The 27,569-nt window shown below is 39.0% G+C and overlaps 1 protein-coding gene across 1 annotated transcript in view; it reads left to right on the top strand.

The window, feature by feature from the left end:
- The window catches only part of LSAMP (limbic system associated membrane protein), a 648,598-nt gene that overhangs the window by 90,358 nt on the left and 530,671 nt on the right, over positions 1 to 27,569 (top strand). The window lies entirely within an intron of this gene.

The following is a 27,569-nucleotide window of genomic DNA, read 5'->3' as shown; positions in this document are numbered from 1 at the left end:
TTTAATTTATTACTAAGGACACAGGGATTAGAGAAAGCCTATTCCTAACAATGCTGTTTCTAATTACTACCGCCCTTTCCTTTATGTAGGATGAACCACACCTTGAATGTCAGGTGGCTTGTTAAAGAGAAAGGAAGTTGAACACATGACAGTGAAGTCATAATGCCAAGTACACTGGGCTGTTGGTGCATTGGTTCTGGGCTAGGGTTTCATCTAGTCCACCATAGAGAGGTTTCCAAGAACATAACTGTGACTGAGTTTATTCTGACTGGGATCAAATTCATTCAAACAATAGGCTATAAGTGAGAAATGAGATAAATTTCATTCACTTGTACAACTGCCAAACTATTGAGAGTAATTTCTGTCCTTAGGTTGACTGTATAATTTATTGTTTGAACTGTGAAACATTTGAGAGTGTAAGGAGTGCTACCAATAATTATGCTGTGGCAACAGGTGTACCAAGAAGGCTAAGGTGTATGGTCACTCTACATATCCTAGACTTTCATTTTCTACTTCTCCCATATACATACTTCAGAGTCTACTTGTAAAAAAGATTGAATAAGTGACGGACAGTAATGTTTTCCAACTCGTTTACCTGTTTATATCTGTCATTCTCTGTCCCTCTTTCTCTCATTTGATTTTGCTCCATTTTTTTCACACTGTCAAATTCCTTTTATGAATAGGATAAAAAGATCACCTGAAATTTACTGTGAATTTCTTGGGTTCTAAGAAATGGATGGGCCATGGAGCAATGGTCCTATCCTCTTAGTTTTGACTGTATACTTGTCCTTCTGGTACTCTCTCATTACCTGCAATTCCTGTTTTTAAAGTCCATTTTATGGGTTATTTTAAAAACGGAAATTCATGCAATCCATGAAAACAAATATATTTGAATATTTTAAAGACGGAGAGACAGAAAGAGAGAGACCGGGAGGGAGAAAGGGAGAAAGACTGAGCTAGGTAGTAAAAGGAAGCTGAGAAGGCTATCCTGATATAAATGATTAAATCCTTCAGCTGCAGTTAGTGTCAGCTCTCTGCACATACATTGTTACTGCCTGACCATGTTAAACTACACCTTAATGAATTTGCCTGTAAGTCTAAAGAGAGCCAATATTTGTTTTCTGAAGCAATTATTTGACTTACAAATGTGAAAATGTTTCTTCAGGTTAAGGGTGAGGGTAAGGAAGAAGAGGCAAGTTCTGTATACAACAGCAAAAGATTGACCTTCATCATCAAAACTCAAATGAGGGGGCTTCCCTGGTGGCGCAGTGGTTCAGCGTCCGCCTGCCAATGCAGGGCACACGGGTTCGTGCCCCGGGTCAGGAGGATCCCACATGCCGCGGAGCGGCTGGGTCCGTGAGCTATGGCCGCTGAGCCTGCGCGTCTGGAGCCCGTGCTCCGCAACGGGAGAGGCCACAACAGTGAGAGGCCCGCGTACCGCAAAAAAAAAACCCCCAAAACTCAAATGAGTAGAAGGGAGGATTGTTATTCTTATCACTTTGTTCTGTCTTGTAGGTATAAAATGATTAGCACTTTAGTACTCAGTGCATAGCTCTAAGCAAGATTATAAAATGTACTTGCCCTGCATTCTTCTAGCAATACTTTGGGTTTTCTCTGCCTTTGTGGAAAGTTGATTTTCTGTGTTATGGTTTCAACATAAATTAAAAGCATCACTTAGGGGCTTCCCTGGTGGCACAGTGGTTAAGAATCAGCCTGCCAATGCAGGGGACATGGGTTCGAGCCCTGGTCCAGCAAGATCCCACATGGCGCGGAGCAACTAAGCCCGTGTGCCACAGCTATTAAGCCTGCACTCTAGAGCCAGCAAGTCACAACTACTGAGCCCACGTGCCACAACTACTGAAGCCTGTGTGCCTAGAGCCCGTGCTCCGCAACAAGAGAAGCCACTGCAATGAGAAGCCCGCGCACCGCAACGAAGAGTAGTCCTTGCTCGCCACGCGCAGCAAGGAAGACCCAACACAGCCAAAAATAAATATTTTTTTTTAAAAAAAGCATCACTTGGATGTTTTTCAAAATGGTACACAAATAAATTGTCTTTATTAGTTTATTTACTGAGTCCAGGAGCTGATTTTAGGGGTAGAGGGATTTGTTGTATAAATTATGCTTTCTTTGGTGAGTAAAGGAACGTACAGATTTAAAGGTATTGGGAGAGAGGAGACACTTGAGGATATGTCAGGAGACCACTGTTCTAGGATGGGTGTAGAACCAAAACCAACACATGGCAGGTACTTAATGAATATTTGTTGAATGAATAAATTCCCAAGCCTGCCTGAAATACTTCTGTGACCTGTGGCAATACATATAGCCTCCCTGGTTTTCAGTATCCTCCTCTGCAAAATGAAGGTGTCAGACAGTCATCCATATGGGTTGTTTCATCTCTAAGATTCTGTGATTGATCATGATGATTAATAACAATGAAAATAAAAGTAGAAATTGGCTCCAAAGGGCCACAGATACTCAGGCAAACTATAGAGAGCTATTAGAACTCTAACTGATAAGACACAACTAACCCTTAGAAAATAAATTATTTGTTCTGGTTTTACAGCGGGGGGAAAGTCTTTGGGCATACGTGGTGCACGTAGAATTTAAAAATTGCATTAATAGGAAAATCTAACAATGCAAAGTAGCACGCATCTCCATGTCTGTGGTAATATGGTTATTTGCAATTAAAAGGTAATTTCCTTTTTCATAAGTTTTGCCTGAGGTTCCAGAGTCTCTTTTAGGATGTGTATTAATTTTAATAATTTACACTCAGACTTTTTAATTTGTAGAATACTTCTTGGTCTCTTCCTTCATCTCATTTCAAAATGCATTCTTCCTTTAGATTATGTGTATGGCATACCATATGTATTTATTCACCAAGTATGGCATTCATAGTAAATGCCATTGCTCCAGTGGGAAGCAATCAGTAGTTATTAATATTCCTAATTCTGTTTTCTGCTTCTCTGTTTTGTTTTGCTTTTGTTTTTACGTCAACTAGTTACACCAGCTCATCTAGCCTTAATTAGTAACTGGACCAGCAACTGATACTGCCATGCTGAATTTTAGGGAACACTTGCTGGTCTTCCTGGGGTAATATCTAGGTATTAACAAAACATTATTTTCTCCCTCAGATCAATCAAAGAAAAAAAAAAAAGAAGTTCTAAAAAGTAACATTATTTGGAAATTGGGGGAAAAATAAAAATCTAAAAACTGAAATTATGGAAATCAATGAAATTTAGAGCACATTTTATTACTGAATATAACTAAGTATCCATTCCAGTTTGCCTTTTTTTGGAAGTCACTGGCGACATCCCGATTCAATGATTGTCATTCAAATAAGGTAGTTAATTCTCTGCTCATTTACAGAAAAGGGAAGATTGACATACACTTAGTCCTGAACCTTGGGACGGATGTCTAGTTGCTCTCATTTCTCTAGGTGACTCTTGCTCTGAGGGTTTACAGCCCTGCAGAATTCTAATTTCTCCAATTTTACAATAATAAAATTAGTTTATAAGTATAGTAATGATGATGATGATGACAACAGTAGTATGAGATGGTTAGTCTTTCACATATGGTTGATCCCATACATATCTACATATTTCTCTTTATGTAGATATCACTGGGAACCAACTTCCTCCATATTTTAATGCACTAAGCTGCTATTGGGTTTTAAATAACTTTACCTCATCAAGCAGGGCAGGCAGATAGATGGTGATATTTGAAAGCAGAGACCCTGTCAATTGTTTTCTCCATAGTACTTGGCACAGTGCCTAGCACAGAATTATGTGTTCAGTAGATATCTGCTGGACAAATAAAATAGGTACATGCATGTGTGTGCACACAGACATAGGAACCACACTCTATTTGCTTATAGCCTAAAAGAAATTAAAGCAAGTTTTAAGGAACACCTGCAGTTCCTTAAATATAGAGAAATTGGAGAGCAGGGTCTAAATGAACTTAAGGAAACCTATTTATCTCTTTTTCATTGTTTCTCTGCTGGAAACTTCAGTGTTAGCCCAACCTAGTTTTGAACCTTGAGTACTAAACTGACTTTATAAATATATATCTTCCTAGTTTTCTCTTCTTTAACATCAGAGTAATAACATTTACCTCTTAGGGTTGTTGTATGGATTAAGTATACTTATGAGGCCCCTGACACATTTTGTGTCTAGATAAATAGTCATTGTTTGATTATTATAGAACTTGCATGAAAATTAGATTTGGGGTCATTTGCAGGGGGGTACTAGATGTTGGCATTAAATGCTTTTCAGATATGATGATTATAGGAGCTGGAATGGAAGAGGCTGGAGGTACAGATTTCTTTAGTAAATAGTGTATGGTTAAATAAAAGCTCTGTTGAAGGGCTTCTCAAATATCTTTTCAAGTTTGCATTGAATTGAAATATAATGTCTCCCCTCAACTCCACTTCGGCTTCGTAGCCAAATGACTGATTGATATCAGTCTACTTTGTGTTTGGACTTACCTTGTCCCACAGCCATGAATGACTAGGGGAATTCTGGGTTATTATTTGTTTTTCCTTTTACAATTTTACAGTCTTTTTTCCACTCAGATCTCTATGTGTATCTCTTGTCTGTATCTATGGAATCACAGCTGAGTTGGACTAAAAGCTGAGTTGGACTAAAGGTACAGTGCGCTTATGACCTAATACTTGTAGCCAATCCGTATGGCAAAACTACCTTGCATTGAGTGGTACCACTACTCAGATTTGATCACATGTTCCTGCTAATGTGTTGTTTGATATTTTTTGGTGATAAGCTACATGATGAGCTTATCAGCCTATAGTCCAAATCTCTGTATGTCTTGAAATACTGCTTTTTGCACAACTGTTACCTTAAAATTATGGCAAGGAGATTTTCACATATTATGTAGTTTCCCTTTTACTCATAAATAATAGACTTACACTCTCACGATATCTATACAGTGATGCTATAATTGAAAACTATCTAGGTTCATTTGAAGATATCAGGTGGCTGAAGAATCCCTAGCTAGATGCGGTTGAGACCGAAACAGACTCTGCAGGCTGGCTCATCCTGCCTATCTACGCAGTTCAGAGTGACCTGCATTCTGTCTTGAGCTTCTGTTGTGTTGATCCAGGCTGTGCCTCTTGGAAGCTGAAGAAATTTATGAGACATGGCAAAAATAATTCCTATGCTTGGCCACTAATAATCAACACAGAGAGCCATGCTATCAGTAAACCCCGAGTGACCTGAATCTATCATAAAGACTGCCTGTGGCCAGCAATACAGGTCACTTTATATATGGCATGATGCATTCTACTAACCATGTTTGGCTAAACTGACTGCCTCAGGTAACTATCTTGTTTCCATTAAAGCACTTGTATTAGGAAATTACCTGAAACCTAAGAAACTATTTTCTTTACTATTAGAATATAAATAACAAGTGGACCCTGGTGATTATTTTATTGCTTTCACATTTCCCATCAATCCCTTCGGGCCAGTCAGTGGCAAATCTAGGGTAGGGTTTTGCTCCCCCTGCATTGCCTACTTTCAGGGTCACAAACCTGTTCTCTCTGTAACTTAGGGGTTCTTTAGTGACCCATGTTTCACTGTGTTTGCTCTACAGCAGATGTCTGACTCTTTAAAGTTTCCCCTGAGCAAGATATTCTCTTTCCAAATACATCACAAGTACATACAGGAATTTCACATTTTCTTCCCTTCCACTCCAGGGATCAGTGATGGATGGTCACTGCAGTTCTTTTTTTCTCTTTTTTCCCTTCAGATATCCCCCCTTTTCTTTGCTAATCCTACATCCTTCATCATTCAGTCTGTTCCCAAATTGTATCTCCCTGGTATTGTAAATACTTAACACATAATGGAACAACTTTTCATCTCTCTTTCACTTTCTTTCTCACATTTTCACTTTGGAAGGAATCCATCAGTATTGACTCTTGAATCATGAAAATGATCGTACAGTCACTGAATTATAGAGTCATAGAATGTTAGAGCTGGAAGAGAGCTAAGTTATATTTCTCTTGAATCCATGCTTCCACTAGAGCATGTCCTGGGTCGTTGTAGCTGCATGAAAATTTCCTCCATGCAGCTTCACATATCATAAAGTATGTCACATGCTCTCGATGTTTAGGGTTTTAATACAGAACCCCCAACATCTATTAAATTGAGCCCATTCAATCTCTAAGACTATGCTGCAGCTATTCCAGCAGCTTGAAATGTGCAGGGGGCACTTCCAGATAGGAGCATTTGCCCTTGAAAGCTTAGAGAATGTGATTTGAAGGACACAGAGGTGGTCCACATCAAAAAATAGTCCGCATCCGCTGGGCAGAAACCTCCTTATGAGGAAGAAGATATTGTCCCTTATGCATATATTTGAGAAATACCTTAAACTGTTATCTGACCGATTAGCATCTTGGTATAAATTGGTTCAGATCCTCCATTTTCTTTCCTCTGTTTCACTTAGAAGGGGAAAGTTCCTAGAGATGGGTAATTAAAAGCAAGATTTGATGTGGGTTCTGGAAACAAGGAGGAGGAAATTAAATTTTGACTGAGGAGTGAGGTAATGGAGATCAGTGTTAAAGAAAGACACTGAAACCACATTACACAAAATTTAATTGTTCCCGGTAACAACTCCCAACTGCTAAGTTTCTCTACCATGAGACTGAGAAGAGGATCTGTCCAGCGATCTCCAACAGTAACACGGCAACTGAAACAATTGTTGTCAGTACAGCTGTTACCAGGAAGTGATCTCAACCACTAACTGTACGCTAAGACTATGCCACCCACCTTAGACACTTTTTCATGGTGTCTTAATACCATTGCTATTATTTTACATTTATATAGACCTCTTACCTGAGGAAAATTATACCTTTCAAATGTTGACTTAGTGCTACCCTAACTCTGTTTGTTATTACTATCCAGACGATACGTACTTAGTTCCTTTACTCTTTTCCCATAAATACATCATTCCATTTCTTTAATCATCTTGTGCTATCCTCTGTACTCAGTCCAATTTCTCAGCACATTTCAAGTGTCTAGAGGCCTGATGCTGTAGTTTAGCCTCACCAGAATCAAGGAAGGTGGGAGTCATTTCTCTGTATTTTCTTCTGCCCCAACATAATGGATCACTGTATTCAGTTCAAAATAGCATCAGCCCCTTTGGCAGCCATATCACATTGCAAACTGATATCTAATTTGTCATCTATTATTAGATCCAGGTCTCCATCAGTGGTACTTCTCTCCAGATTTCTCCTGTCCATTGAATTATGTTGCTCAAGATGTATTGGTTTTCATTTTTCTAAGCTGAATCTCATTTTGTTATTTTTGAGTCATATCCCTACCCTCTCTGGGTCCATTTATATAACATCTTAGGAACTTCAGGGTGCCTGCCATACATCTTAACGTATCACCTGCAAATTCCATTAATGAGCTATTTCTACTCTTTCCTTAGCCAGATCATTAACATAATGAAAATAACTCTTCTTCCAGGTAGGTTTTTTTTTTTTTTTTTTTTTTTTTTGTGGTATGCGGGCCTCTCACTATTGCGGCCTCTCCTGTTGCGAAGCACAGGCTCCGGACGCACAGGCTCAGCGGCCATGGCTCACGGGCCCAGCCGCTCTGCGGCATGTGGGATCTTCCCGGACCGGGTCACGAACCCGTGTCCCCTGCATCGGCAGGCGGACTCTCAACCACTGTGCCACCAGGGAAGCCCCTTCCAGGTCATTTTTAAAGAGATTTATTAGGACCTGAGCTAAGAATACCCCAACAACAACAAAAATTACTATTTGGCACTATTTTCGTACGTAACAAGAATATTCTTTCTACTCCTTTCCATTTTGAATTATGTGAATTAATTGTGATCATTTCTTAATGGAGATTCTTGAGAGTTTGCTAATGCATTTTTTTCATGGAGACTGCATTTTACCTATGATGATGTGGAGTTGTTCAAATAAAAATCACTATCGAAAGTGTTTAAATGTCATTATCTTTGTTACTTGGAGGCCATTTGGATCCCTAAAAGGGTCACTTAGCTTCTCTTTCCTCCATATGCCACACAAATAATCACATCAGCTTCTCCTCTTATAGGAGGACTGATGATATGTACAGAGCTTATCAGAAATATTTCCCTTCTATTAAGTTGAAAGAGCCAAAGACAACTTCAAAGCATGTTCCTTATTGGGTGTACTTATATAGTATCACTTTTGCAGAGTCTAGACATGGGGAATTGGAAAGGGACATTGACTTGTCATAAGGATTTCTAGGTTCTGAGGTTTACTGAGCAGTGAAGACAATTATTCTGATAGAGCCTTCGATCAGTATTTACAGAGTATCATCTGTAGATTGTGTGACAGATATATACTATTTTAAATATGTATGTAGGAGTTATGGTTAGTAACAAGATATGCATTTTTTCTAACATAAATACTACTATCATGAGTGTCCAGTGGTTGTTTTTAACATTAAAAAAAAAAAGTCCTCATGTTGGAAAATGTTGGGTTCACTGGCCTGGAAAAAAATATTTCAACACAGTGTCTCATCTGTACAAGGAGTATGTAGGGAGGGACAGATTCTGGAACCCTCTTTTCTTTTTTTTCTTCTTTTTTTTTTTTTTTTGCGGTACACGGGCCTCTCACTGTTGTGGCCTCTCCTGTTGCAGAGCACAGGGTCCGGACGCGCAGGCTCAGCGGCCATGGCTCACGGGCCCAGCTGCTCCGCGGCATGTGGGATCTTCCCGGACCGGGGCACGAACCCGTGCCCCCTGCATCAGCAGGCGGACTCTCAACCACTGCGCCACCAGGGAAGCCCTGGAATCCTCTTTTCTATCATAAGATTTATGTGCCATGACTTGGATGCGCTCTGTTGATTTCCCTCAGTCATTAGGGGTAATGGCTTTGATCTCCACTGAGAGATATCTAGGGGTCGTTGATATTTAGTTATAACAGTTACAAAGATCATAGTAATAAATATTAAATTCTCACCGTGTTACAGGCACTGTGCCAGGCACGTTCTTACACATTGCCTTTCTTAATCTTTACCACAATCCTGAGATATACTTTTCTCTCCAATTTACGTATTGTAAATCTGACCTTCTGAGAGCATGAGCAAATTACCCAAAGCCACACAGGTTTTACATGAATGACAAGGATAATTGAATGACAAAGCCAGGACTATCAGATTCTGTAATCCTTGCTTCACCCACAATGCCTTGCATGATTTCTGTCCATGATGCATGTTCTACTCAAGACTCTGTGAGTCAGGAATTTGGGTAAGGCCTAATGAGGACAGCTTTTTGTGCTTCATGATATCTGGGACTTCACCTGGGAAGACCCAAAGCTGGCAGGGACTCACTGGCTTGGAGTGACTCAGTATCTGGAGGCATCTGTACTTAGATACATAGCCATTGATGCTGGCTGTTGGCTGGCTCTTCAGCTGGGGCAGTCAGCCGAAACGCCTACAGTGATGGCTCCCTATGGCGTGTGGCAGCCTGAGACTTCTCACCTGGTGGATCAAGGCTCTGAAAGTAAGTGCCTTAAGAGAATCAGGCAGAAGCTGTATCGTCTTTTATGACCTACACTTGGAAATCATTTAGTGTCACTTCCTCTGTGCTCTATTGGTCAACTGTTTCCTAAGTTAGCCCAGGTTCAAGGGGAGGGGAGGTAGATCCCACTTCCCTATGGGAAAGTATCCGTTTTCAGACATGTTTAAAACCTTTATAATTCAAGTTTTGATGTGGATTCTTGAAGAAATCTCTTTCTTATGGCTTTGGTTTACGTACTGTAGTTCTTAACAATGGCTGCAACTCATCAACATTGGTTGATAAACCTATCAAGTTCTGGACTCTACTCCAAAGATTCTGGAACAAAATCTCTAGGAGGGAATCTGTAGTTTTACCAAGCTTCTGGTGATTCTTAGAAAGCTGATCTAACTAAGCACCAAGTTTTACTTACACTGCCTCTATAGGTGAAGATGTTCTCAAAAGCCTTCAGCCAGACCCACTCTTGGTAAGGCTGTCCTAAACTAGTAAACTCCTTGGCCTCTGTTATTATGGCTGCTTGTCTGTCATTCTCATCTCCTCTGTCAGCCTTGGAGAGGTCCCTGAAGCTTTACAGAATACCATCTGTAGATCTGCAAGAGAAATCCTGGGAACTCCCTTCCCCGTCTCATCAGGGATGGATGACAGGACTTTAAGCAAAATCTCTGCTGAAGCTATCACAGCAAGGGGTGTACCAGCTTAAAGCTGTCAGTTGATAATCACTCTACTGTGAATGGTTGAGCTAGTAGCACCCAGTGATTCGATTTGCATGTTTATAACAACGTGTGCACAGAAGTGCCAATTTGGGGTGCCACTGCAGCAGCTCCACTCCAGTGAAAATATCTTCAAAGAGCCTTGTCAGCATCCTTCAGCATTTTTTCCTGAGGTTTAGAACTAGAGGGTGGGTGGCAGTCCACACCTCAGGAGGAACGGCTGATAAAATCTATTAACTCTTTCTCCCCTTAGACATCACATCTCACAGCTGCATCAGCAAACAGTCCCCTCAGTGGGAAGTTGAGCACTGCTTAGATTAAAAATAGAAGAGAGAGGATGCGTCTATTTTACCTGCCTGGTTTCCAGTCTTCAGATTGTCAGTAGTTTCACATATCTAGTATCCATTCATGGAGTGGGAGAGAAGAGACTATAAGGGACCCACTGGGGAGGATGAAGAGATTTGAGGAAAGAGTGCTTGCAAGAGGAGCTTTCTGTAACTTTGAGGCTGGAAGGTACCTGGTAGTTATCTTGAGAAGGGAACAGGTTACTAAGGAGATTGACCTGCAATTGAATTAGAGAGGCTATGAAGAGAAACCCACTGCTTTCATCCACTGGGCAGGAAAGTCAAACTCAGCTTGCTAACTGGACCACAGTCCTCCCACATCTCAGCCAGTTCTTCATAACTGTACCTGACGGAGGTTAAAGAGATGCGATCAGTTAGAATCATGTTCTCCAAATCCTTCATAAAGGTGAGAGTCTTTAGAAGAAGAAGGTAAAACAAGCAAAAACCAATGAAAACCATGTCATGTTCTTCACAGGAGTGGGGTAAGGTTGTGGAGGGCAAAAAGCAAACAGGTCACGTTTTTTTTCTTCCTTTCTCTCTTCTTTGGTGCTTTATACGTGGCCAAAGGCCTGGGTCCAGCTACCTGTACCTTCAAAAATGTATTTCTTGAACAGTCTGCATCAGAATCCCTGAGGAGTTTTATAAAAAAATGAAGATGTCTATAACCCACCTTAGATCTACTGAATCGGAAAATCTGGGGGTGGGACCCTGGAATCAGAATTAGTAACAAGTTGCTCAGTGACTCTGAAACACGCTCAAGTTGAAGAAACATTAACTTGGATCCTGCCATTGGCAGTGTTGGGGGAGCCAGCAAGGGTGTTGCTAAAGGTCTTTATTAACAAGCGCACTCTTTTTCTCTGTCCTTATCCCTCAAGGGGACCCACGGGCACTAGCAGGGTCTTTTGAAGTTCGATGGTGTTAAGTGGTTGACCTTCTATGAAGTAGAGTCTTCTTTGATATTAATTAGTCATTAGGTCAGCAAGCATTCTAAAGGACAGGGTTACCTATAGTGCCAAATACTGTAAAGATGACTCTTTGGTTTCTGAATAAAAGTTAGATATCATTTTCTGTATTGGAACCCAGTAAAATTGCTTGTCCAAATGACTACTAAATTTCTTCAGCCCTGGAAGAGCCAGTAGAGGCTGTATGACATTCTAATCAATGTAAAGACCCAACAGATATTGAATTAACTGTATGATGTGCTTTAATAAATTAACACTGTACAAAGATCATATGAAAATTGCCCTGTTGACTAAATTTCTTGGAAGAGTGATATAGAAAAAAGAAATGGAAAGTAGTAATTATTCAGCACCGGATATACATCAAGGACTCTGTTAGGTTACTGACATTCCACATTACATTTAATCCAATGCAAGTAGGCTTTGTATTTATATGTATATAAAAGTATCATTATAAATAAGTTAACCAGATTCTTATTGCTTATTTATTATGCATGACACTAATTGCCCCCCCGCCAAAATAAATCACTGAAAGTAAAATGGAAGTGATTGGAAAAGGATTTAGATGTAATGTCATCTAACATTTGAAGTGAAGTTAAATGGTACGTTTGTTCTAGTCCAGTCTTTACCACTATATCATAAAGTCCTCCTCCATAATATTTGGGAAATGTATGAATACCTGGTGTTGGCTGATTTACTATCGAATTTTGAAAATTTGGACACCACTACATTTGTGACTTTTTTTGATAGTTAAGCATTTGCATATATAGCACCACAGAATTTTAAATTTGGCTAAAACACTTAACATTTTAGATGAAGAAGCCAAAATCCAAAGTCATATTTATTAAAAATGTTTTTCCTGCTAACAGTTTTTACTCTTATTCTTAATAGGGAAATATACTTGAATTTCAAAGAATTTCATAAAGCCAGAAATGACTAAAGTTATTTTGGTTTAACAATTTCCATAGAAAAAAATTTAACTGACAGTTAAGAGACATTATGTGTGGATCTCTTCACTTATAGCTGATATGCCTTGGGTGACTGTGCTTTAGTTTCTTTAACCCTAAAATAGGAATGAACAGTGGATCAAGTTCATTGGGCTGTTGTGAAAACTAAATTAGAAAATGTACATTCAGTACTTAGCATAGAGCTAATTAAAGTTAGATACATGTTTCCAATTATTAATTAAACAAATACGTTTATAACATATATTAAATTCTGCCTACATGCAGATAGTCTATTCTGATTAAAAACTACCCTAAGATTCATACATTTTAGTAAGCCAAAAGTTCCTTGCCCCATGTTACTCTGAATTGGGTGACGTTTTACATAATTCATAGTTATGAAACCATCTTGATGACAATGAAATTCTGCATTATAAAGATCTGGAAATTCAAACTCATTTGCTTTTATTTCTACATACGTCAAGCTGTTGTCCTATATTGTAGAGTCATGGAGATTTATTTCAATCTTAAGAATAATATACTCTTAATTTTATGTGCTGAATTTATATGCTTACAGAAAAATATACATTAGTATTTAAAAGAAAATATCTTAGATAAAAAGGGGCCATCTTTGAAGAAAGATAATTAGCTTATTTTCATCGGCCATGTATAACAGCATCATCCCTTTCCCATTTTGCTTTGGTATGTTGGTGTACAGATGGGTCTTCTTTGTTGACAAGGTACTAATGATGATGCCCCTATCCCTCTTCAGCTCTTCTTATTAGCTGCTAACCACCTTCATTTATTACTTCTGATTCCCTGCATGTTCAGTATATTAAATTTTTTTTTTAACTATTTAGACATTCTTTTTTTTATTCAGCAAATACAGACTGAGGGCCAATTATGTGTACACTGCCAGGTACAAGAAAGATGGTGGTGACATAAGAATGTGAGCTCTTCCCCTGCTAGGTGGTTCTCAACCAGAGCAGTATATTAAATGTTAACAAATGGTTCTCATTTTACATGACAATCCTAATAATTGATGATTATAGAAACATATTAAGCACACAATGCCAAAATATGTTACCTAAACTGTTAATCTCTTATTTGAGTTTCTTTTATGTGTTGGGAATAGAATATGCCATTTAGAGGTCCCAGTAGGAGCACAAATACACCTCTACACCTCTTCTTCTCAATCTTATGTCTGTTACTTTGTGTTAATGAAGAATTCTAAATCTAATTTTCCATTATCAGTCTCAGGCTTGCAGGAAAGATTTCTTAGGCCCAGAGAAGAGTAGCTGAAATTCATAATGGAAAGAGAGGGAATGTGATGAAGGGAAATATTTTTGACCTGGCATCTCTTCAGTGCCCACGTGGTTGTGGGAGACTGCTTCTTTTATATGATGGATTACCACTTTTCCTTCTATCCAGCTTGGAGAAAGGAAGATGAGAGCAGAGGAGCAGGCCTAGACCCTTCGATTCTCGGCTAATGAGCATCAAGAGGACCATAGAGAAAGCACTGGAAAGGAAAACAAATACAAGAGGAAGGGAGGTGAGGGAACCAGTGCCTCAGAAATAAGGAACAGAACTGACTGACTGATGGAGTCGGTTGCACCACCATACCTCAAGTGTCCTGACCTTTGTAATATCTCCACACAAGTAAGATGGGTGTGAGACTCACTGATGTCCTCAAGGCATATCACACAGACACTAACCTAATCCCCTCTGCCAGTTAAATTTTTTAAAGATGGACTTTCTGGGTTGTTTGTTTTTTGTTTTGTTTTTTGACTTCTGTCACGATCACACTTACTGCCAACTGGGTATTATTTCATAGTAAGAAGCATAGTAGTCTGTTATTAGGGACTGATGTTCTACCTGATCCTCAACTGCCTGATCAGTCAGGTATGGGTCTAAAATTCATTGTGCTCTTTATACACTACTTAGCTGAGCAAGTATTTACGAAGTTCTTTAGTATACCACAAAGAGTGCTAGAAGCCGGGGGTATAGCAGCTCAGATGGAGTTCTTGTTCTTAATAACTTCAGGGTCTGGTGGGAAGAAATAGCCATAGAAACTTAAACCTCAATGTGAAGGCACTGAAGAATAGAGAACAGGGTTTACAGGATAAAATCCTGGAGAGGATAATCTTTTGGCAGAGTCTAAAAGTGATATAAATAGAATATTCTAAATGTAGAAATTAGGATGAGCTAAAGCATAGAGCAGAAACCGTTAGAATGTTCCTGGAAACAACAGTTTGGTCTTAACTAGAAGGTACAGTGCAGGAGCATGGATAGGACATGTGGTGGGAGAAGCAGGCAACAAATCATGGAGGGTCATGTAGGACCTTGTTACTCCAAATGTTATCCATCATCCTCAGTGTTGGCCTTGGCTGGAGCTTGTTGGAAATGCTCTGGCCAGACCTACTACATAAAAATCTGGATTTTAACAAGATCCCCAGGTGATTCCTTTGCACAATAAAGCATGAAAAGCACTGGTGTAGCAGAAGTGAACAGATCCGAGGAAAACGTAACTGGTAGCTGAGGGACCAGAAGTTTTTCTCAGCCAGTCTCTACCTTTCTCTTTTCCTTCGTCACCAAGAATGGACTCCTTAGAGTAGCTTCAAGTTCACTTTAGGCCTTGAACTCTTGCTTTCTACTGCTTGATTTCAGTGAAACCTACCCTACCCACCCCCCGCACCCTTACCATTGAAAACCGCATGGAAAGCCTTGGGTATGTGAGGGTAAAAGGAAGTTGGCAAGGATACTATGGAAAATCTTGAAGGCTAATGTTAACAACTAATATTTTTTCACTGCATCATGGTTGTCAATTTTTCACATACATTTTCCTCACATCAGCCCTGTGAGATCATGATCAATTGCCTCATTCTGCAGATGAAATAGTTGAGACAAATGATATAAGTTGTTGAAAGTCACATGGCTGAGGAAGAAGCAAAATATAGACTAAACCTAGGTTTTTGAATATGAAGTTCAATGATTCTTCCTCTTCTCTAAGTTGCTCTCCTAGCTCATGAGCTCATGGTGCCCTGGCCTGGTTGGTCCCTGTTGCTGCATTGTATTCTAACATCATTTTGCAACAGAGGATCCAAGGACACTGGGAGTTGGGGTACACTCAAAGCAGAGGTCCACTAGGGGATGGCTTGGTTCACCTATTCAAAGGAATTGAGATTCAGTTAAACGTTAAGGCAAAATGATTCTTTTTACTCTCTAAGCAGTCACCAAGGGATACAGAACAGAGGCAGGAAAAAAGTTAAATTAATTTTAGATTAATTCTGATTAAGAATAGGAATCAAATTCTGATGAAAGCCGCTTTTCTTTACTTTTTCACTGTTCAAGATTACAAAAGACCATGACTTTAGAATAAAACCACTCCACTGAGTCATGACCAGTCTAAGGTTAGAATTCATCTTATTGATTGAATTGAAATGTCTACAAAGATGATTTGATTGATTGAATTGAGATCAGCCAGTCCTTGTATAGTTAAATTGGAAGTAAAGATTCTACAGAGATATGTCTGAATGTTCAAATGTGGGTAAAGTTTCCCTCTCCTCAATTATTCAGCCTGTGATCATTCATTGAAAACAAGGATAAGGGATCCGTGAAAAAAATCATGAATGTCTTTTGATATGCTTATGCTCTCTTCACTCTGTTTCCTTTGAGAGTTTGGGGTCTAGACCTCTCTTTGGCTGGTAGAGAGAAAGCAGAAATTTTTTTATTATCAAAATAGAAGTGATCTGCTGTGGTGGTCCCCAAATAATACTTCATTGAGGGCTCAAAATAGCTCTATATTCACTTCTTTGGTACCTTCAGCTCAGAAGCAAATAGTGTTGCTTTAACCCTGAACCCCTGCATCTGGTATGCATGGGAAGAGAATGTAACTGTTATAAATTCAGAGAGCAGAAATCACAGAGGGAAAGGACAGTATTTGAGAGGTGAAGTTAAGAAAGTAGAAATATGATGCTTAGATATTCAGTTTGTTCCTTATTGTACATTAGGTATTTTTTTCAGCTTTGGAAATCTACCTCCCGTTGGAAATAAAATCTTTGATTTATTTCAAAATTTGAGGGACCTTTGTGCCTTCACTGAAATCAAAGATGTTAGCTTTTAAGGGAAATATGTGATTTTCCCTTCTTTCTTGTCATTCACTTTATAAGCTTGGGAACACCACTAAGGGCATAAGTGTGTGTGACTAAGGTGAGATTGGATTAGAGCAGAGGGCAGCTGGAAGAGACAAGTAATGACTCCTCATTAAAAAAATATTTAAACTAGCTGGCTTATGTGCTAACATAGTCATCTGGGGTCAGATCTTCTAGAAATGGTCAAGAAACATTTTTTTAAAAAGTTACCATCTTAGACTATGTCAGCAAGACATAGGTGTTTATCAATACCTTACTAGCAGGAAAAGCTATGAAAAAGGGCAATACAAAGGGTATGAGAGGCTGAAGGGCGCAATCTAAGCCTGGAGGGGTCAAAAATAAAATATCAATTTGTACAGCCTTTGAAAAAGAAGAGGCGGTTAGAGAGAATATAATTGCTTGTAAAATCTTAAATGCTGTAGAGAATACTGAGGCACCCTGGTTGGTGTGGGCAGCTTAGAGAAGACAAGCTGCAAAAGAGAAAAACAATTTCTCTCAATGCAAGGGAAAATGCTATTCATGCAGGGGCTATGGGCATCTAGCGTGATGTGTAGCAAAAAGATGAATTCAAGGAAACCAATAAAAGAACATCTAGGAGAAAACAGGTCTTGTTCTGGTCAGGTATCTAAGAGCTGAGAATGAATAGACTATGACACTAGTTTTATTCATGGAAAGGCTTATTAGCTACATATTATATGGATATCGATCTGTCAGTGTAATCTAAAACTGTCCAATTTCTGGGGTCTGATCTCAATTAAAAACTAAGCTTGATAAATTGTGGACTATCTCTATCTGCTTAATTCCAAAGGCAAAACTCAAGGTTTAGAAAGACCTTTTATAGTATAGCTGGATATCACAGAGACAGAATTAGCAGGAAAGGCTGCTTCAGCTTGGAGCTGAGAGTGTGGTGAGAAGCCCCTTGTCACAAGTTTAGTAGATAAATTGAATACATCAGTTGAAACCTGTGCTTTGACTCATTTATAACAATTACAAAAAATAAGGAAAGCCCTGGAATGTGAGCTGTGGTGCCAACTTGTTTATCATTGCCTTCATTTGTTCATTCTTTCATTCATTCATTCGTTCACTCATTCTGCAAATAACAATTGAATGCCTAGTAAATGATCAGGGAATGTTTCGAGTGCTAAGGACACAATTGTCACCACACAGACCCCATCCTTGCACTCATGGAGCTTATAGACCTGTAGAGAAAGATAGATTAAAAACAGAAACAAATGCTAAACAAGATTATTTCAGATGGCAAAATTCCTATGTAGAGAATAAGACGGCTTTGTGGAGCTGTATTGCTTAGATAAGATAAGGAGGATAGACTGCTTATGTGGGGTGGTCTGGAAAGGCCTCTCTGAGGTGTCATTTGAAACCCATGATGAGAAGAAGCCAGACTATATCAGCAACATACATATGTATAGCAGAAGGTGCAGAATACCTAGCTTATCTCAGAATATACAGATCAGAGATTAAAGAATAATTCGCTAACATGGCAAAGTCCTTAAATTTTTTAAGAGGGGAAGAACTCTCTCTCTCTCTCTCTCTCCCCCTCTCCCCCTCCCTCTCTCCCTCCCTCTCTCTCATTCTCTCACTCTCTCACTCTCTATCTCTACCTATACCTCTATCTCTCTATCTCTTAAAAATGGAAATTGCCAACTCTTCCTTATGTGTCCTTGAAGGTCATGTGTCTTTCTATCTTCTGGAGTTGCAGTGTTTCTTAAGCACAACAAAAAACGTGTCTGGACTGTTGTAGCCCTTGAAAGACTGGTTTCAGTCCCAACAGAGTTCAAAGAATTATCTTTAAGTTTAATACAGTGCTATGTGAATGGTGGTTGCTTAATGAAGAATAGCTAACATAAGGAATGGAATTTTGTTTAATAATGGTAGTTGCTAAATATATATGTGTTCGTTAAAAAATGAAATTGAGTTTAATGAGCTTATAGACTAGTAGTCTTTTTCAAAGATGCCAAAATGCTTTATTACTCATTCCACAAGTAACCCCATTCACTTGCCTAAATCAGATATAAGAGTATTAATCCTGAGAGTAGTAACCCTGAGCAGTGATTCATAGCAGTGGTTCAAAGATGAGATTTGACTTAAAGCAACACTTTTGTCTCGATCACGCAAATGACGCTTAGGTAAATAACAATAAAAGGGAGAACATACTTTTATATAGGTTATTTTTTTCAATAGACTGTGAAAGATAAGATAGTAGCCAATTAGTCACGCCTCTTTAGAACCCTAATTCTTAGCACATATGCAAATCATAGATGCTCACTAATCTTGAAGGCTGTGCAATGAACTGAAATAAGGGTGGCTTTAAAGCCAGACAGACTGGTTTGACTCCTGATTCTGCAACTGTCCAGTCCTATGGGCTTAAGCTAATTGGTTTGTTAGCCAAACCCCACTTTTTTCACCTATTGAATAGAGCTCCTACTACCTTTCAAGGTGGATTTGGAGATTAGTGATACTTTAGGCAAAATAACTATAGGGTAGCTATTGATATTTGAAAACAAGAAGAAAAATAGATAGAATGTGCTATTAAGTTCTGTGAGGGCAGGAATGGGAACTGTATCTTTCTGTATCCACAATTTCTGACACAGGAATAGCCACTCAACAAGTACTAGCTGAGTGAGTGAAGAAATGAATTTATGTTTGGTGATTTGAGATGGGTAAGGAGGTGAGAAATAGTATTATATCATTGTGATTTATATCCAGTGATAGACAGAAAATTGAAGAATTTCAGAACCACAGTAGATGTCATGACACCTTCAAATTTGTTATTGCCTCTAGGAGGAATACTCTTACACTACTGTAGAAAGAAAACTGTCCCATTTATTCATAAAAGAAAAAAAACTTCAGAAAGAACTATCATCAATTATGTCTACTTTCCAATAGCAATTCCCCACTAGACGAGCATACAAAAAATTAATCAAATAAACAATACCGAAACACCTCCTCTAATGTTCATTGCAGGAGTTCTCCTGGCCTTTACAAGAATCAGGTGACCTCAGTGCAGATAAATCACTACTGGTTGAACTGTGTTAGTGTTCTGGGTGAAAAGAACAATGTCTCAGCCCAAAGGCCGTGACGTGTAATGATTCTTTGAATAATTGCGGTTTGACCCTGGGAAGAAGGGTTGAAGATTGTTTTGGATCTTCAGTTTTTACATCTTCATAAGCAATAAGTGGTGAAGTCAAAGCTAAGAGAATGTTTTAAAGGAAGCAGTTGAGTGGCCTCTGTATTCAGAAAGCAGGACAGTATGTTCTAAGAATTTCTGAGGGCCATGATAAGAGTCTGCAAATGAGTCTACATACCTGTTGGAAGAGTTAGTCTCAACCTAAAGAGATGGTGGAACAGACCTTAGGTAGAAAAAGATTTGACTTTTCCAGGGGCCTAAGAATCTGAGATAAACAGCTCTGTTCTTTACTGTAGATGGTAGAAATAAGGAAAGTTATCAAGAAGAAAGAAAATCTACATAGGTACAGAAATATGCAGATCAGGTGATCTGAGGAAAAGGGTGGCAGAAAAATCTTGCTTTCTCTCCATAGTTGGTTTATAATATTTCAGCTAAACATTTCCACCATGCTGCCTACGATGAACACAACCCCATCTGAAGGAAATTGTTCCACCCTTCACCTACAGCCTCTGCTGAGAAACTAGGTTATCAGGTTTTGCCCACCTGTCCAAACTGTTCTCATTTCGACCATACCACAGTTCACTGACTGAAGTGAGTGTCTGCCAACTGGGATACGGATCTATTAACTAGCCTAAGGTATAGCCCATGTGAAATAATAAACTGGGCTAAAGAGATTTGCTCAGGAATTTGTGCTGGGAGTGTTACGACAAAATGGCTTAGTTAGCAAAGGAAATTGAAGCTTCATCATGCAGAGAATCCATAAGTTTATTGTCATAAGTAGCTCAAGTTGTGAGAAAACAGAACCTGTGATTAACCAGAAGCTGTGAAGTTGAGAAAAAAGTGCTCCAAAGTAAGGAGAGAGAACTCACAGTCCACAGACGGAGATTTGTGGAGGGGAGCTAAGTCACATTTGTGGTAGACACATATTAACCAGTTCCTGCTCTTCCTGCAACCTTGTTCTGTTCTAATTTCTACTCTTACTGAGTTTTAGAGTGTTCAGTCTTTCCTGGTTCACTAGACAGCATATCTTTACAATAAGACCCTGTTCTTTGTGGTAAACCGACCCTGTGACCAAAGTACATAGATTAAAACCCATATGATGACCAAGCAGCCTGTTTTCCTTGGCACGGTCTCAGTGTTAGATGAATACCCAATTCATCTAACTATTCAAATCTAGATGAGTACCTATTGTTCACACACAGCCAGGGAAGTTGGTTCTATTCGTGGTTTGAAAAATACGAGTGCTGTACGCTTAGCTGGCCTGATTCAGTTTGCAGAGAATGGGGCAAGAGAAGGGCAGACGAAGGAGGGTGGGACGGATAGAGAGAGAAAAGGAGGGGAAAAAGAAGACTGGCAGAAATAAAGATTGAAAGATTGAAAGCTTTGGATAGGAAGAATATCATCCAATAAGTAGTTGGCAAATTCCCCTGAGTTTGGAGATTAAGAAGGTTTGTTGACCTAAAATACGTCTTTTAAAGTTACCATCTGTCAAAAGAAATGACAGTCAGTTTCAAAAATTTTTCGTGCCCAAATATATAAGGCTTAAATCTTCTGAGTAAACAGTTTGCCTTCAAATATAAAATAAAATAATGTTAAGACAGGGGTGGTGTTTGCATGTGACTTGTTTACCAAGAATCCACCTACTACTAGTATTTTATTTTTTTAAGAAAGCATAAGTCTACTTACAGAGCCTAGAGAAAAATGTCTGGGTATCCCTGGTTGAATTCATATAAAGGAGGCAGGCATATTTCCATATAACAACTCAATAGAAGGGTTATGGCCACTTCAATAATACAATAAAATTTATTTTTATATTGGATCATGAAATTACTATACCAGAAGTGACCAATAGTTTATCAGTTTTCAAAATGGCTAGTGTAGGATGCGACTGAGAAAGGTGTAAAATCCCTCAAATGTGTCTAATTATCCCAAACTGTCCTGCCCAAGGGAAATATTCTCCTGACCCTTTTGGTTGATCAGTTTATGTTATAAAACATATGGGTTGATGACCCTTACAACATAGCTTTGCTTCAGTGAATAATGTAACTACAGGTGTCTTTTATTGTCCTATAAATAGTCTTCCCTTGAAATGGTTTTGCATTCATCATGTGTCTTTCTCAAATTATTTTCTAGTGTCATTATTTCACATGTTAATTGAACATCACTAATCCTATATAGACTGAATGAATTTTAGAAAACAACTATTAAAATTGACCTAGGCTTCAGATCAGGGAAATCTGTTGAAAATAACAGACCAAATTCAGAGTCCAAACCCTCTCTCACCACCAGCTCCAGACTGGACCCAATCGGTTGGTTTTGGAGGAGAAGGAGAAGTTTAGAAGCCATTTACTCTTTTCTCTCCAGGCCCTAAGAATGACTCTGTGTGTGTGTGTGTGTGTGTGTGTGTGTGTGTGGAGAGGAGCTCTGCAACATTAACACTGATATGAAAGAGTGAAGGACAAAGTTACTTACATTTGAACCCAGGTTCCATTTATCACTTACTAGCTGTGTGACCTTAGCTAATTAATCTTTCAGCTCATTTCCTCAGCAGTAAAACGTCAATAATAGCACCTGCCTCATAGAGTTGTTGTAAGGATCCAGTGAGAAAGAGCCTGAAAAGCCCCTCCCATGGAACTTGGTCCATCAAAAGCACCTAATGAAGTTGAACCGCTAATGATGACCATGGCTATTCTTTCTGTAGTCACAGTGATTAAACCTGCTCCTATAAGTAGAGAGGTTTCCTTTTTAAATGTCTGCTGTGGCAAGACATCCTCACAAAGAAGTCACTGAGAGAGGCAAGGGGCAGGTTTGGGCCGGGAAGCTCTTGCATGAAAGAAGGTTGGAAGAAAAATGCACATCCTAGATGCCCTCACCATGATCTTGAAGGCAGAAAGAGAAAACTCTGAAGACGGATGAAGGAAAAAATGTTGAGAGTAAGTTTACCCAGGTGTGGGATTCTATTCATTGCGTGCTTATGATATGCCAGGCGTGTGCTAGTGCTGTCACTATAATAAGGGTTGGTTTGGAATGGTAAATGGTGAGAGGGAGAGAAAAATCATTTTTTATTGAGATATAATTGACATATAACATTCGATTAGTTTTAGGTGTACAACATAATGATTTGATATATGTATTTACTGTGAAATGATTACCACAGTACGTTTAGTTAACATCCAGTGTCAAGAGAACAGTGGAAAAAATGAAGCAGAGAACAGGGTAGAGAGACGCAGGTGAGAGTGAGGATAAATGACGTTTAAGCTTTGTCTCAGTATTTGATTCATGACCCATCCTGACCATGATTTCTGAGCAACACAACCAGCTGGATGCTACAGCATCCTCAGAGAATCTGGTACTTCTGGTTTGTGCCAACTGTCATGTGTATTGACATAACTGTACGAAGAGAGAAATGCAGGAAAGTTTAGCTGGAGGTACAGATTAATGCCTTGCTAATGTTATTAATTGCTGCCATTGTTTCCAAGGGCTATGACATTGAAAACACAATAGCAGTTTTCTTGCACATTTTACCTGAAAGGCTTGTGTCTGACATTATTTGGGAGGTATACAGGTTGGGAGTTACAAACATAAAATATTGTTTTGTTGACACATGCAAATGTTTGGAAAGTCTTCCAAATGTAAAGGAGAAAAAAACAAACAAACAACATAAATTGTAGTCAAAAATACCAAACCTTTGTTTGGTTTTTCATTTTCCCTGGGGAACAGCTGCTGATTTCACTCTAATTTTAGCTGCTATTGCTTTGAGCTAAACTTTCCATTTTTATTAAAAAAAAAAAAACTGAGTCTAGAGGATTACAAGCTCCTGTGCTTCTGATTTTTAATAAAAACGAGCATTTACCTCTGAACAGTAGCAGCAAGAAAGGGAATTAAACCTGAGGCTAGTGAGTTGACCTTTAGAGGGGTGCCGATCCACAGGGAGGTGACGAATTTAACACACATCCTTTTCTTTCTCATGTACACACTCTCCAGCTAATATTCTTCTTTTTAATATTTATTTAAATGGGAAAAAATTGATTAAAAACAAACTTTGTTCTATAACGTTTGTGTTTCGTGAATTGGCTAAGTGCATGCAAGTCCTTCCCAGTTCTTTGCCAGCTGGCATGGTTGGATCTCCATGTGTAATATGAATAGTGATGGTTCTGATTTAAGATATAGAATAGAAAGAAAATCACATATCCATCTCCATACTGGGCTCTACTGAATGGGGAATCTGGGGTGATGCCTGACATAGTGAAACTAATCAATCCAACACGGCTGACAAACTATTATACTACTTGCAACGGGGAATGTGTATGCCCCAATTGTAGGGAAATCTCAATCTTTAATCTGTTCAGTTTTTTATAGAGGAAAAGAAACATAGTAAATTTAGTCTAATTTGCATATGAGTTTTCTGTAAAACACATTTATTCCGGTGGCATTAAATGAATATCACTGTTTAAAGAAAAATGGGCCATAATCCATGGATTCAGCTTACAAATTACTGGTCGCATTATTCTCTAATCCTCCCCCAGCACCAATTCTATACAACACTGTTTTGTCTCAGCAAAGGAACTTGCCTACAACTAGCTTAGGACATAAAATGTTGAGCCTTAAACTCGGCCTTTCACTCCTTTTGCTCTCCCCTTTCTCTATTTCTCCTGCCTCTCATGGAAAGAGTGCCAGGCTGATAGAATACCGGTTGGGAGTCAACGTTTCTTTTAGAAATCATTCAAAGCTTTAATTCTGTCTGTCAAATGGATCACTACTCTTACAGCATTTAATTATTTGAATATACTGACTTTTTTCTCCTCAAAATGCCATTCGTTTCTGGACCTATATTCAGAATTCCAAAATTTAACTATTTGTCATAGACCAAAGACAGTACATCAAGGACATGAATTTTGGAGTCAGCGTTTTATCATTTACCAATTGAGTGCTGGCTCCATGTTTCTATTTTCTCCTAAATAAAATGGAGATAATAACAGTGCCAACCTCCTAGAGTTATGGAGAGGATAAAATGAGGAGATAGATAGGCAGGTAGTTAAATGATAACAAGACAGACAGATAGATAGATAGATAAAGATATCACTTCATCACTTAGACCAGTTCTTGAAACATAGTAAACACTCAGCAAAACGTTAGAGGCTATTATTATCTTATATTTACATTTGAAATTAACTGTTCTCTTGGCATATGTCTCATTTCTTTAAGCATAACTTCTTTGAAGGCAGAAATACTTAGCCAACAGCAGAACTCTCTATGGTGCTTGTCATATAATGGATACTAAATTGATTGACTGAGGTATTTAACAGATTTTTTTTTTTTTCCATTTGACTCTGTCCCTGCCCCTACATTTTAAAAATGTATGCCACGTGCTGTGGGTCTCAGTTTAAGAAGCTCTCTAGAACTAGTACAGTACCAGGGGGCTTTGGAAAAAGACAATGAAGATGCGACTGGGCCCCTATTACATCTGAAGAAACATTTGATGTTTTAAAGCGGCTTCAGGAAGGAGTAGGCATCTGGGTGACTCTTGGGGGCTTGGTAAATAGACTTTGAGAGCTAGAGATTAGGATATGGTTAAGATCAATCCAGATGGAGGGGCTGGAATGAGCAAAGTCTGGAGGCCAGGAAGCTTGAAGAACTGTTTAGGGAAATTGCAAATCATTCAGTTCAGCTGGTGTGGCACAATACTGGAGAGAAAATTGGAAAATTGGAGCAAAATACTTGAGGGTCACTCTATTTAAGGGTCAATGATATTTTTATCTGATTTATATGGCTTGAATATCATCATTTAGTAGATTAAACAAAAAAAACTAGAAATTTATATTGCTTTCCATTTTCGGGGAATTGTGAGATTCTGTTTAAGGGGAAATGATTCATTCTTAGGTCTTATATGTGGCATGTTTGAATAAGATGAGTTCAGCTTTATATAAATGTTGACAGCTCTAAAAACAGTGGCGCTAATGGTCAAGCTAAGCTTTTGCTATGGCAACCCCAGAGGGCTTCCAGAAACAAGTCGGAGAGTTCTGAGTACAAAATGGCCCCTGGAACTACCTTATCTGTCCTTACCAGTTAGACCCATAACTATTTCATGGAACAGACAATTTCCGTAGACGCCATTGTGAGTTTTGTTTTCCTTTTATTAGGGTAGGCTCGTTTCACACTTTACAGGATGGGAGGTGCTAGGCGGGAATTCTACTCTGAGATTCCACAGCATTTTCTTTTAAACTTTATTTCAGTATTTGACATATTGTAGTGTAATTTATCTGTTTAGGTGCCTGTCTTCCCCGTGAGCCTATGAGCTCTATCAGGAGTTTCGTGAAATCTTTGCCATGTGTCAGGCATTGTGCTAAGGGTTTTACATGGATAGTTTACTGGCCTTCATGACAATTCTATGAGGTGGATACTATTATTAATCCCATTTTACACATAAGGAACTGACGTATATAGAGGGTAAGAAAATTATCCAGGTTGTATAATTAGTAGATGTTAGAGCTAGGATTTGAACTCAGTCTAATTCTAGAACCTGGCTCTTAAATATCATACCATACAAAAATGAATCTCTGTTGATTGAATGTGTGAATAAATGGAACAAATGCTATTATGCACATTTTGGTAGAAAGAACATTGGATAGGGAACTAGGAAACCTGATCTCTAGTCCCAGGTCTGCTTCAAACTAGCTAGGTGACCTTGGGCAATTATCTTAACTTCTCTGAGCCTCATTTCTTTACTGGGTTATTTTGAGAATTATGTTATATGAAATGTGTGAAAGTGCTTAGCTCAATGCGTGTTCCTTTCTGAGTATTTATAAATGCTAGTTTTCCTTTCTTTCTCACCCTTCTTTGCCCTGAGAGTCCGCTGAACCAACCTTGACTTTTCTAAGGCACATGACATCCTGTCTCAATCTGTGCCCAGCCCCCATGGGCAAAAGGTGCTTGCCCTCACTTGAAGGAGAGAAAACACGGGCAGCACCAGATGATTATTGAGAGAGCAGAACTGGGCGAGGTTATGCAGCTGCCACTTCAGTAGTGACCGATGATGGCAGGGGGCCATCACATCAGTGCAGGGCCCTGTGTGGCCAGGCTGGACGCATCTGCCTCAAGCCGCTCTCTATCTCTAATGTGAGCTACACGTGTAATTATCCAGGCAGCAGGCTAAAATATCGCCACAGACAGCAAAGTTTCATCAGCAGAAGGGCACACTTTGTTTCATGTGACTCCAGCAGAGCACTGCAAAGTGTTAAAAGCTGCAATGATGAAGGACAAGTTAGAAAGTCATGGAGTAATATGTTGTCCGCATGGCCAGGCCTCCACGGGTTAAGCAAATCAGGAAGTTAAGGAGTACACCTGAGACTGTTAGAAAAAAAATACCCACAAAGTTTTTAGCTATGGGGTCCTCACTAGAATATGCTTTTCTTTCTTAGTTTCTGTTACTAAGTCCTTAATAATTGACAATCACTGCAAAATCAGCTGGGAAATCACATTTTAGATAAAATTGTGTTGGGGAGCAGTAGAATGAATGAAATGTACATATTCTGTGACTTAGTTGTGTGTGTACAGATTAAAAGACAGGCACGTACAGATCAAAAGACAGGCACATACACATGCTTGCAAAGATACATGTTGGGTGTTTTTTATTTTTTAAAGATCATTTATATAATAACCTTATTATTCTCTTATTGTGGTATTATTATGACTTACTTCATCCTTGCCGTGACCTCAGGTTCCTAAGAGGAATCCTCCGTTCTGTGTGTGTGTGTGTGTGTGTGTGTGTGTGTGTGTGTGTGTGTGTGT

Source organism: Aethalodelphis obliquidens, unplaced genomic scaffold, assembly GCF_003676395.1.
Source record: "Aethalodelphis obliquidens isolate GAN/ISIS:26980383/991018 unplaced genomic scaffold, ASM367639v1 scaffold1, whole genome shotgun sequence".
Lineage (NCBI taxonomy): Eukaryota > Metazoa > Chordata > Mammalia > Artiodactyla > Delphinidae > Aethalodelphis > Aethalodelphis obliquidens.
This window is presented reverse-complemented; position numbering and strand designations above follow the sequence as displayed.